The sequence below is a fragment of the Coptis chinensis genome, chromosome 3 (assembly GCF_015680905.1).
Source record: "Coptis chinensis isolate HL-2020 chromosome 3, ASM1568090v1, whole genome shotgun sequence".
Taxonomy (NCBI): Eukaryota; Viridiplantae; Streptophyta; class Magnoliopsida; order Ranunculales; family Ranunculaceae; genus Coptis; species Coptis chinensis.
In genome coordinates, this window is record NC_141458.1 from 121700738 (window position 1) to 121714226 (window position 13489).

The window sequence follows — 13489 nt, forward strand, 5'->3', positions numbered from 1 at the left end:
GATTATTAGAATTGATCAAACAACGAGGAATTCTTATCTAGTGTAAGCCGAGAAGAAATCTCGACGTTAAGAATTGGGTTTCGGATAAATTTTCATCTAACTACCGTTAACAGAGCTACAGGCCATTTTTGGCACTGTTACTCTGACGGTCTCTACGGGTATTTCGAGCCATGGCAGGCCCTCATATCGACGCCAATCCTATCACATCCCAATTCCAAGTCCAAATTTCAACTACAACCAATCCCACGCCCTTCGATTCATATTAAATCTAACAACGATTACTGTCGTGTTCCTTATCAATCGTGCATTACTCAATCAAATCCTAAACAAGTTTAAACTAACATACACTACACCATAACTGGCTATTTGCAACGGCAAAAAAGCGTTGCTAATAATTTTTGCAACGCTTTTTAAGCGTTGCAAATATGGCGTCGATAAAGTGTTGGAAATATTTGCAACGCTTAAAAGCGTTGCAAATAGAAAATTTCAACGCTTAAAAAGCGTTGCAAACAGAAATTCAAAGCGTTGCAAACAGAAATTTCCAACGCTTAAAAAGCGTTGCAAACAGAAATTTCACAAACACTTTTTAAGCGTTGGTAATTTGTTAAAATTTTTACCAACGGTTTGTAACCGTTGCAAAGTTGTTAGTTAATTTAAAAAAAATAATTTAAAATTCATTTGTAACGGTTATAAACCGTTCTTCGATGGGTTGCTAATAAAAAAAAAATCTCATATTTTGTAGCGAGACCAGCTAAACCTACAATAAACAATAAATACAAGAATACAATAAATGTTGAAAAACAGTTTAATATGTTGTGAGTATGATGATCTATATCATCACTCTGGCGTGATTAAGAAGAAATAGTTTAATATGTTGAAAACGAAACTAGTAAATAAACCGTTTCATACCTCGAATCACTAAAATGATTGTATCTAGCAACGAAACTAGTAAATAAACTGTTTCATCGATGCTTAATATATGATCTGACTAAAAAGTTTTTCAATATAACCAATATGAAAGAACACTAGCATTAATATATGATCTGACTAAAAAGTTGCCAAGTATATGCTAACATTCGATGAAAATAAAAAGTTTAGCTGCTCATATGTAGATATCCTACTCAACCGGAAACAGTAAAACACTAGCTAGCCGCAAGGGCTTAAACTTAAAAAAGTTTGAGCAATTGAGCATGATCCGAAATCTACCACCAAAACCTAATCTGAAAATCTATTACTACCATAGAACATGACAGAACTCATGTCAATGTGAGGGTGGAGTGGTAGACACGGAATCTGCAAAAGTGCCAAGCCAAGTTGGTGGAGCCATCCCCGTTTGTTCCCCGAACTGTCTTCAACAAAGGAGGTAACATCCGATAAACTCCAGCAATCTCTTTCATGGCTGAATTACAACCACCCTCTCCGATCCATCGATAGCTGCTCACCATTGGTCCGCATTAGCGATATTTGGTTTCACCACCAATACCCCCCGTTGACCTTTGCAATCTCTTTGAAACATTCCATTGTCAATCATCGATAGTCTCTCATTGCAAGATAGTATAATCCTGAAAAAATAGAATACACGAGGAAAGTTAAAACTTGAACCATACTTTTGATGAGTGCAATAACATATTTATCATTGAGTGCATAGCGGTTTATTAAAATTTGACTTGCTTCATGAAATTTGAAATCATACAAAACCACATTTCGAGAAAACTCACATTTCCCCTTTGATCAAGATTTGGCATAATCGGACATGAATTGGAGCCCGGTAGTGAATCCTGCAAGTAGAAAAGCGACCGCATAATTTTGCGAAATATATTAAGTTTATGAAAAGGAACACTAACCATCAACCACTCATCAGTTGATGGCACTACATCCACATAACCTCTTTCGATTCGATAGATACTTTCTTATACATATAGCTACATGGTATGACACTACATCCACATACCATGAGATCTCCCGAGATCCGATCCATGCTTAAAACCGGGAGGAATACCCCGAAAGCGGGACCGCCATCAAGAATTCGGCGTACCCATTGACCACTTCAAGCACCCTCGGGGACTACCTTTTGAGCAGATCGAGATACATCCGGACCTCCGGACGGAAAGGACGATTGCCAATGCTGCCTCTCACAAAATCCTTAGCGTGTCCGGGCATGCGTGGCGATCCCGACTCATGAGCGCCTTCCATTAATTCCGATACATCCATCTGCATATATTAAACAAAATCAACTTCCATACGGGGAACTAAAGAGAACGAATATAAACATGTTTCCGAACAACTTTGGCACATGTAAAGTATGTAAAAGTATAAATGAAGAATTACATACCTCCATCGATCTGTTTTCACTTGTCTTTTTATTTCCAAATCAGACTTGTTTGCCACCAACACCATTACCAAATTTGGATTTCCTAACATAGTGCGAATCAAGATCCAATGTAAGAAAATCAAAATACTAATATTCTACTTTTAACTTCAATTCAGATTTGTATATGCACTAAGCGTATCGAAGAGCAAAGGAAGCCGTTTTTGACCGATCTTGCGGACAATAGAAACCCAACAATTTCATTAAGAGAACAAGACAATTAAAAAAAAAAAAGAAAAAGTTACATAAACACCTACGTCATAGTATTTGTATGTATCATCAAGGGCGGAACATAATTACATCTTTGTTAGCGGACGGCCGAAATGGGTACCTCAACCCGAGTAATAAAATAGTTTATTCTTGCCAAGTTTTCAATTGGCTTAAACCTTAACAATGTGGAATCAAATGTACTAGTAGGATATCTTTGTGTAAAATGTACCAAAAGGTACACGTACAAGAACCAAGATGATTTTCTCGATATCCCTTGTAATGTCTACTACTGGTGAGAAATATATGAGGATTGAAGAGAAGATGTGAAGATTATGACCTTGAACATGAAAATTGTCTAAAGAGGTTTCAAGATCTTTTTCAGTTGGTTCCTGAATTAAACAAAAGGATCACAAAGATTTCATTGTCCCACCTAAAATTTTCCCCGGATGGAGAAAGAGTATGACGGAAAGAAAAACATAGACATTAGATGGACTCCACCAAGCAAGAAAAAGATGGATTTTACAGCCGCAGCTTAGAGTAATCGTCTTTGTTACTAATCAAGTCAAACTTTTGTAGCTAAAATTACCTAAAGCGTGCAAGTAATGAGGTATTTATGACGGTAGATAAGACGATGATGATTGCATAGCAATCATAAATACCCTTGCTAGTAAATGAGATGATATGATCCAAAGATGTAGTGATATTTGTCTAGCATTCCAGGAAAAAGCTCATAATAAAGAGAACAAAAAGAAGAAAACATGTAGAGTAGTTTACAGTAGCTAACTTTAGCTTTATACTCCATCCTGTTTTTAGTAATCACTTGCATGTTGCATCATTTCATAGTTAGAGAGAACAACAATGCTAAAGCAGTCCAAAGTGTTGTCTTATGCTTTTGACTAAACAAGAAACCAGTGGAATACTAAAACACATTTTGAATTCTTAACTTCGTAATTATTCTCTGTATGGGTTTAAAATGTGCCTTTTCGTGAATATTGCGATCAAATTTCTTAGCTTACAAATGAATACTACATCGCTTTGTGACTAGTTACTTACAAGAAAATGGAGAAAATTCCAATGATCTCAATGAAATTTTCATCGCTTGAGGAAAAAATTAAAAGAAGAAGTAGCATTGTAGCTTTGAATCCAAAACCAAATCAAAATCAAAACCAAAATTGAACCATCTTTCCAAAAGTGATCAAATCCAAAACTTTAAAACTTTAAGGCATGGTATTTTTTTCTGAAATTTAGTTATATATACAATTGAACCATCTTTCCAAAAGTGAAACACCTCGAGCAGTCAAAAAAGCGTGCTTGAACATTTCAGGAGATCAGCCGATCGTGTTCTTCAGACTCTGTATCCATAAAAAGCGATATTTTTCACTTTTTCGTTACATGTGAGGAAGGGTTCACTTACATAAGTTAAAAGTACCCGACTGTGAATTGGACGGGTCGACATTCTCAAATATTCAAGCAGCAAAGAATTGGTCTGAAATTCATACCTTCTCCTTGTCCAATGCAAACACGATAAAAGAACACGGACCAACTAACGACTTCTCCTAGCCTCTTAGGGTTGTAAAATAAAAAACGCCAATAATGACGATGTAGACTCTTTTCCAAAAGCTATCACCCATTTACACTTACTGTTCCTAAACCTTTAACAATATGGAGTTAGGGACAATTGTTCCCACCGATGTGGACACAGGACATTAGAGTATATATCTAATTTTGGATTGCACTAACTAAATCATTTAGCTGGAAATGTTTCTATCGTGCAAGCAAATTTTGCCTTATGTGTTGATCAAAATCGATGCTCACTTCATACCACTTTCTTTTCTCGCCTAATATGAGTAAAACCTTTTTATTGTAACGGGAGTTACTTAAATCACCCAATCTTGTCTTATGAGGAAATCACTGCATCTTCTATAAATCATTACACACAAAAAGCACTTCTCCAAAATCAAGTAAAAAAAATGTAAATTATACACCTGTAACTCCTACGACTATCCCTTCGATAAGGAGGAGCATCAGCGATAAGAAGAGGAAGATCGCTCGTTAGTAGTATGAAGTTCTCCACGGATCTAGGAGGAGGAGGAGTCCTACTCCTCCTGCTCCGCCTCCCGGCCCTGCTTCTACTTCTTCTCTATATATATATCGCTTCTTGTTATTTATTAAATTCGACAAAATATTTACAAGCTTTGAAGCGGATATTTACAAGGCAAGCATTTTAAGATTTTGTAAATAATCTCTGTAAACACTTACCAAAAATTTCTTTTAAATGACCTTCATTCACATTCCTAGTGAGTGATCAACGTGAAGAACTACTGATTCAAGAAGTGGAGAAGCCTTCACGAAAATTACAACCACACCACAACAAATAATCTAAACAAACAATATACATTTAAATCGAAAAAACTTGAATTCAAAACCTACCTAGGAGCTGGTGAAGCTCGTTTAGCTACTACCGGTGACCGTCCCTCGCCTCGCTACTCCACTAGGACTACTCAATAATAAAACACACACAAAAATTATAAAAATTATAAATCCTAATTTATTCTGTTTAGAATTTAATAGAATTTGATAGAATTTGAATTGAGTTAAAGAATGAACCTTTTTTTGAGTGGAGGCTACGGCTAGCGTAACCGGGCGCTACGAGAAGGAGGAGAAGAAGAAGATGAAGAGAAAGATTTTGAGGCGGAGCGTGAACGAGCATGAATCTGAACGGAAGAAGAGCGGGAGCGTGATGATGAACCACTGTCGATCATCATAACGGAAGAAAGAGACGAGCGTGAGCGAGAGCGTGAATCTACCTCGACTGCTCTTGCCATTTTTATTTATTTCAGCTCAATCCTCTTTTCTCTTCTTCTCTTTCCTCTCTGAAGAAAACCCTAGAAAAACACGTGGCTTGAGTTATCTGCACGCTACTCTTCTCGGATATATAAATACAACTATCAGTACTTGAAACATAACGGATATTTCTGCTTCTTCTTCTTCTCCTTCTTCTTCTTCTTCTTCTTAAAATCAGTATAACTCACTTCCCATTCCAATTTTACTGAATCTGAAAATTAGGTTTTGAGGAGTGCGAAAATAATGCGGCGGTGAGAGAGAGAGTAGAGAAAAAGAAAAGTTATGTTTTATATTTCGATTTTTTTCGTTTATCTCTGTTCGCGAAATTTTTAAGCTTGTAACACTTTTCCAACGCTTTTTAAGCGTTAGCAATTAATTCCGGAAATTCACCCAAATAAAGCAACGCTTTACAACATTGCCAACGCTAAATAAGCGTTGGAAACTTACTAACGCTAAATAAGCGTTGCAAATCAAAAAAGGTGCGTGTTGCAAATATCCTATTATGGTGTAGTGATAACTTCTCTAAAATAAAGTGAATATAGATAATTCTTACCGAGTCAGTAAGAACAGCTCCCTAACTAGCTGCTCCACTGATATCGCTCAACTTAACCTTCTCCAAACAAGCTACTGCCGACATTCAACAACCAATTTCAATTATTATTATTATTTTTTTCCAATACATCACAATCCCATCCAAATTTCAACACTCCAACCATAATAACTTCATCAAACAAAGTATAGAACTAGAGAATATCAAAATCTCTTACCAAATCATTAAGAATTCTTCATTTAGCTTTCTTCTCGGCTGATTTCGTTAAGCCATCACCTCTCCAAATAGCTACTGTCGAATTATCACACACCCCGTTCAATATTTCCATCAATACATCACAAGTTATCGACATCGAGTTTAAATTATTTGATGGAGGCGAAAATCACTCACCTTTCACCGATTTAAGCATTTGTGCGCTCGAAATTCACTAGCTTCTCCAATCTCTTGCCGAAATACCACACCCCGTTCAATATTTTTTTTTTAACACATCAAATCCATTGCAATGAGTTTAAACTATCGATTGGAGGAATTAACTCACTGCCGCCACGCGATTTTGCTTGGTATGCTTTCGAATTTCAAGGAGATTTGAATTCTCCCACCGGTTTAGTGTTTCTAGGTTGGAGTGTGAAGAATTGAGGGTTGGATCGATGGGAATTGAGAGAATTTAGGTTTCTCTCTCCTAGGGTTTTAAAAGGTCGCGAAAATTGGGGAAGAATAAGAGAATTTGGTTTTAGCGATTTTGGTTTGGCCCGATTTTTTGTTTTTCTGTTCACGATTTTTCGTTATATTTGGGGATATATTTAGGCCCAAGCCCAATATATTCAATTTAAGCTTAAGGTCCTAATTAACTTCTAACCCCACTAATTCGACTTAGCGTCTTGATTATTTTTCGCCCATCCCGCTAAATTTAATCTTCTATATTCTATCTCTCACTGTGAGCTATAACAATAACCCACTCATGCGTGTAAAGCTGTTAACTTCGTGCCTTCAAGACGCTTGAAAAACCACTAACCGCCATTTTTTGTCAAATTTTCGTATAAGATTTGCTCATATAACGGGGCTTAGGAGTCGGAGTTAAGTTTCCTTAAGTTACGTACGTTTGAAATATAAACTTGACGACCAATTTACATAAACGACCCTAGATTTAATATGAAATTTACAAAAATACTCTTAATAATAATTCAAGACTTTACATTTTTTCTGAAAATTAGAACTGTGGTGCATAGAACTTGAGAAATTATGAATTGTGCATAGAAATTAAGAAATTAAGAATTGTGTAATTGAAGAAATTAAGAATTGTGATCCAAAATCGAAAAAATTAGAGAAATTAAAAAATTAAGAATTGTGCAATCTAAAATCTATGATTATGATATAATATCCAAAATGATCCAAAACCTATTATATTACATAAAATTTATTTAGCTCTCTTCTTACGCCCCTTACCACTCGATGCCTCTCCTCTCTCTATTTGGATATTCCGAAGCTGCTCCTCTAAGTTCCTAACATGAGAATCAAGATCTTCTCTGTCTGCACGAAGGTTAACTACCTCAGCCCGAAGTTCCTCATATCCCTGATGTTGTTGCGTGTACACCTGCTGAATATCCTCATACGCTTTTCAAGTCTCGTCATACACACGTTGAGATTGCTAATATGTCTGATAATATGCCTCATCCCTTTCTTGGCTATAATGATACACGACAGTCTTCATCCCATCAAACATACAAATCTGATTCTCATATCTTTCCCGAATCTCAGCCTGAAAATCCAAGAAAATACATTGTGAGTACATATTATATATATAATGAATAAGAAAAATAAAATAACTAAACTCACCGTAGTATACTGATCAATCTGCGGCTCTAACTCATGGCAACGAGCACGAGTATAACACCCCGTGTTTTTATTCTTTTATTTTCCTAATAATAATAATAATAATAAAGATAATAATAATAGATAATAGATAAAATAATATAGGATAACTATCAGCTTACGGATAAAAGCCCGTAGGTAAATAGATAAGGGTTGTCCTTGTTTTTCGGTGAGTTTTCTCACGTAGAGTTTTTGGAGAAAAACACAGAAAAACTTTATACATAAAAAAAAAGAAAAAAAAAAAAGAAATGGTTTTATTAAAATAAGAAAATGAAGGTTTTTCTAGTAGCTGGCTGATAATCGGAGAGCGCTGCAGGTGAGTAGATAGTTTTCTATTTCACGAAATATGTTAATTATTCTGGTATTAATATTCGTCCTGTCATTGGTAAAACTGTTGTTATTAAAACTGATTAAAATCTGTTGAAAACTCCGAAAAATTGATATTGAACTGTTGGGACTGAGGTCGTTAATGGCGGCGAGCCAAAACAAACCGTTGGTCTGTTTACGGGTTGGAACTGTTGTAGATTATTCAACACTGTTTATATATTAAATTTCGTTGGTTGATGTCGGGTATTGAAGATGGGTCGGATGCTGTCGAAGCTTCGACAAGCGTTAATGGCAGCACACCCCAGTATCGTTTTTGGTATTTTTGTTGATTGTTGTGTTGATTGTTTGTTAAATTGTGATTTGGGTCGTGTGTGGTGATGTTGGGAGTTTGGAGAAGGCAGTTAAGGGAGGCGCGAGCCCCCAATCCTCCTCCTCTGTAGATTTGCATTACTGTGATACTGAGGGTGGATGTTTATGTGATTTTGTTATGGCGAACTGTTTTGTTGGTGTTATGGGTTGGTTAATTTAGGTGTGGGGGTAGTGTGGAGGCTTGAGTGTTGATGGAGAGCTTAGAGTAGCCATTAATGGCGGTCGCGTTTTTCCAGATCCAGTTTTAGGTTGACGATTTTAAATTCAAGAATGGAGTTTTAGCTTTTATTAAAGAGGTTGGGTTTTTCTCTAGGAGTCCAACCGCATGGTTGAAATGGGTAGGCGATTAGAGCTTGGTGGTGGCCGGTTTTGGTGGTGGCTGCTGGAGGAAGGAGATGACCGAACTGGACTTGGGCCTGGGTCGGTTTCTCTTGAGGCTTGGGCCTTAGCTTGTTTAGTTGTTGGGCCCGTTTTGTTTTAAATTTGTGGACCAGTTCAATTGAAAGTTTTTGGGCCAGTTCAGTATAAGTTTTTGGGCCAATTTCTGATATTGCTTGGGGCCAGTCCATAGGACTTAAAATAGATCTAATTTGGTTTGGGCTTGGCCAGTTGGGTCCGAACCATTACCTTGGTCATGAGCCCATGAGCCATGCACATTGACCTTAGCCATGAACCATGGCTATGACCCTAAACCTGTCGAACATGGAAATGACAGTTTGACTTTGACCATGATATGTTGACTTTGACGTTGATATGGCGTATTTTAGACACATGACAAGATTTATATTTTAAGAGACATAGCCATAAAGACCTTTGACTTGGCTATGATTAAGTCTATTGGGATAGGTGCTTGACTTTAGGCTAAAGACACGTATATATATAATAATGCGTGTATTAACTATTATGTGATATTTCAATCTTTTATGATATACAATGTTATGACACTTAGATATCCATGAAATTAATAACGCGTAAACCAAAAATACATGAATCAAGATACTCTTTCGTTCTCTGAAATAATATATGATATAAGGTTCAATAATGCGTAAATAAATTTTACAAGACTTTTTGAATCTCTCCACGCCTAAAGTTTTGGAAAATGAGATTTTATGATTGAGGATGTCATATGTTAGGTGGGCATTTATTGAATGTGTCATAAATGGCCCGTTAGCGTTATATATGGGTATTCATTGAATGTGTCATGAATGACCCGGGTATTCATTGAATGTGCCATGAATGACCGTGATTCTTTGGGATTTGCCCTAGAGAGGAACTAAGGTATTCGCCTTGGGGTTAGTTGTATTCTTTGAGTGTAACGGGGAATGTAAGGTTTTGTATTCCTTGAATGTGGGGGAATGACCTAAGGTACATAGGTTGTGAAATATGTGTATAAGAAAAGTAATTGATTAATTAATAAGAGAAATTAATTTGATTGTCGAGTGTGCTTGGGTTTACTTTTCAATACCTATAGGATATCGACAAATGTTAGAAGTTCTAACTTTCTTTTGCGAGGAGGGTAGGACTTAATAACATTTTGTGAGGACGCCGGTTCTACCCTTATATACGTAGATGGATATCGGTAAGTTTTAATTAAATGACTTAGTTATTAAAACAAATTATTAGAATGAGTTAATAAGATGGAAGTTTTGCTTGGGAAGAAGCTATGCGGTTGAAATGGCCGGAACTACTGTCTTCCAAGTGAGAATGATTAAGTTATGGGAAAATATAAAGTGATTGTTTGGATAATTAAAGTATGATAATGTTTATATATGGTTAGTCTACTCATACCAGCAAATTCCATTTTCTTGACCCATGTTTGCTTTGTTTTTTTTAGCGTGGGTGTGTTCTTGGGAACACAGGTGGAAGGCAGTGGAACCGCGGCGTGTGATTTGGATTCTCGCCTGGAGCAGTCTGGGAGTTTAGTTTATTAGGTCTGATCTTTTGGAAGTATGTAATAACGTAGTTTTCTTTTCATATGACATGAGAATCCGATGTTGAAGACATGTTATTCTTATAATGGTTTGATATTTTATTGGGATGGAAGAAAGTCTTTTAATAAAGTGATGGTTGAGGAATTTTGGATTATTTTTGTTGTTAAGATTCTTTATGATGTGGGTTTTAGGTTTTGACACGTGTTGTATCCACCCCGTCCTAGCCTGAGTTTTTAGACAATTGAACCAAGTGATGTTTGAGATATTTATATTTCAAATATTCATTTTTTTTAATTGTTTAGAAAATCGGGTTGTGACAACGAGGCACCTCAGGAATGGAAATGTAAGTAGCCTCCCCATCAGGTCCACACACGGCAAACATCTGAGTATTACTACCAGACACGGGAGTTGGATGATATGCATTCAGAGGTTGTGGGTTGTAAACAGGCTGTGGCGGATGAGGAATACGTAGCTCACGTCTCATCCCTTCCAGGCCCACAAACTCGAAGTTGCTAGCCCGACCAACAGGGGGCAACAACGGACCCATGGAGACACGGTTCCACCATCTATAATATTGATCAGTAGTCTACTCAACAACAAAAGAAGACGCATCTGGCCAAGGACCACCACTGGCATGAATTTCATGAACTTGAGTTCTATCCCACGACTTCGCATCACTAACATCTAGCATGGGAGCACATGGAACTCCATAACGTCCAGTCATCTGCCTCCAACATCGGTCGCCACAGTACCAAACCTTACAGTCATGTGCAGCAAAAACAACTATATGACATGACAACACACAAGCATGCTGCAAAACTGGATCGTCAATGGCAGTAGACAAACGCCAAGGTCTCCACTCAATAGATGACAATGATCTAATATCAATCTGAGTACGAGCCATACAGACATTATTTCTAATATGCCCCCTGTTACGAGTCAAGTGAGGCCCTGACCAACTACCAAATCTAGGGCGAGTATCAACAATCATGCCTATGTTAGGACAAAGAGTTCGAAAGTACTCATAAAACTAAATCTCTAAAAGTCCTATGAATCCTGCAATCTGAGGACTTCTACTTCCGAATGTTTGTGAAGCTTTATCTAACGCCGTTATCAATGTGGCATATACTGAGTTATCTAGGTCATAATCTCGCATAGCATGCAAATCAGATACATAAGCATAATATCTCAGTCATACTATAGAATGATCATTGGGAAACAGAACATGCCCAATAAAAAACATCAAAAAATCCCTAACATACACATCGACACCCCACTACCCGGGTAGAGCGATCCAAAGCTAACAAATTTCGTGTATCAGAATCTAAGAGGAGTTCTATATATACAGTCTTAATATGAGATAGCTTAATACCAGAAGAATCATAAGCATATGTATCCAAGCGAGGAAAACTCATAAGCATACTATCCATATTCTCATAATTTGTATGAAAAAGTATCGGTTGGCTTATACCGATACTCAACACAGAAATCATAGTGAAGTCTAGTAGTGTGAACCCTAACTCCGCACAAAGAAAATAAAATGTATGACTACTCCACCATCTTTCTACTAAAGCTATGACCACTGCCCAATCAGCCTTCTCATAATCCACATCAACCAAAAGACCCAAAAGTGTATACAAAATATTATCTTTAATGTGTACAGACTCATCCAAACTCTTAATAGCCTTCCACCACTCTCTAACACCAAGTAAAGCCGATCTAACTCGGTAGTCAATAACATGCTGATATTGTGAAAAAATAATAATGCGTATAAGATAAATAATTAATTGGTCCAACTCAACTAATCAATGCATAATATTCAAAATATTTAATCAAAATTAATTAATTACCTGAGTATTAGTCATTGCACTCGACACGTGTTATACTCCAGTACATAGGGATGTCTATCAGTCGGCGTGACATCCTCGGGTTCTTCTCCCCCACCGTATTATACTTCCTCAGGTTCTTCTCCCCCATCGCCAATGTCGTCTGTGTACTGTCAATCATCACCGTCAAAAGGTTCAAAATGATCCATATAAAATTTCAAGAGTTTAGGTAGGTTTTGTTTTTTGTTTTTTTTTTACTAAGGAGAGAGTTTATAATTGAGAGAAGAGTTGAAAGTGATTGAACCGCGCGGCTTTGGTCCTGTTTATATAGAAGTAGCACGCCGGTGCGGTGTTGAAGCGGCTGCGGTTTTCTCAAAACCGCGTGGGCTTGGGCCTATCAGTTGGGCTTTAGTGGCCGCGGTTTTGGAAAAACTGCGTGGGCTATATGGCGAGGTTTATCCAAAACCGCGTAGTTTGATGTCGAAAATTTGATGTTGACCGCGGTGTTCTGAACACCGCGTGGGCTTGGGCCTATCAGTTGGGCTTTAGTGGCCGCGGTTTTGGAAAAACTGCGTGGGCTATATGGCGAGATTTATCCAAAACCGCGTAGTTTGATGTCGAAAATTTGATGTTGCTCCTAAAGTTGTTTGGTGTTTTTTGGGTTTGGTGTTTTTTTTGTTCAAAATTTTGGCGTTTTTTTGGTAGCTCTTCTAAAGATGCTCTTAGTACCTTCCTTCACCCAGTGTTCATTATTCCAAACGGAATATTGGAATTCCGTCCAATATTTCAATTTTTCAAAAAATTAGAAAAAACAATATAGAGTACAAATTCTGAATATAACATGGGTTGAAATATTATAAATTTAAGTTTTTAAATTTTTCGGAATCCGAAAATTCTGAAATCCCGAACTATGCCTTCACCAACATTCCACACGAAGCCATTCTTGAGAACCTTTAAGGTATTCCACAATTCCACTAAAGAAATAGGAAATACCTCTTGGTAGAATTTTCATGTCCAAGATAATACGGAATAAGACTGTCCACGTTTAATATGCAAAGCTGCAATAATGCGCTTTCATTCTCTCTTAATAGGATCAATATAAAGATTCCTGCCCAGTGCCCACTATTTTGTTTCTTCCTCTCTATCTTTCTCTTGTCGTTCACATTTCATATTATTCTCGTCAACTAACCATTTT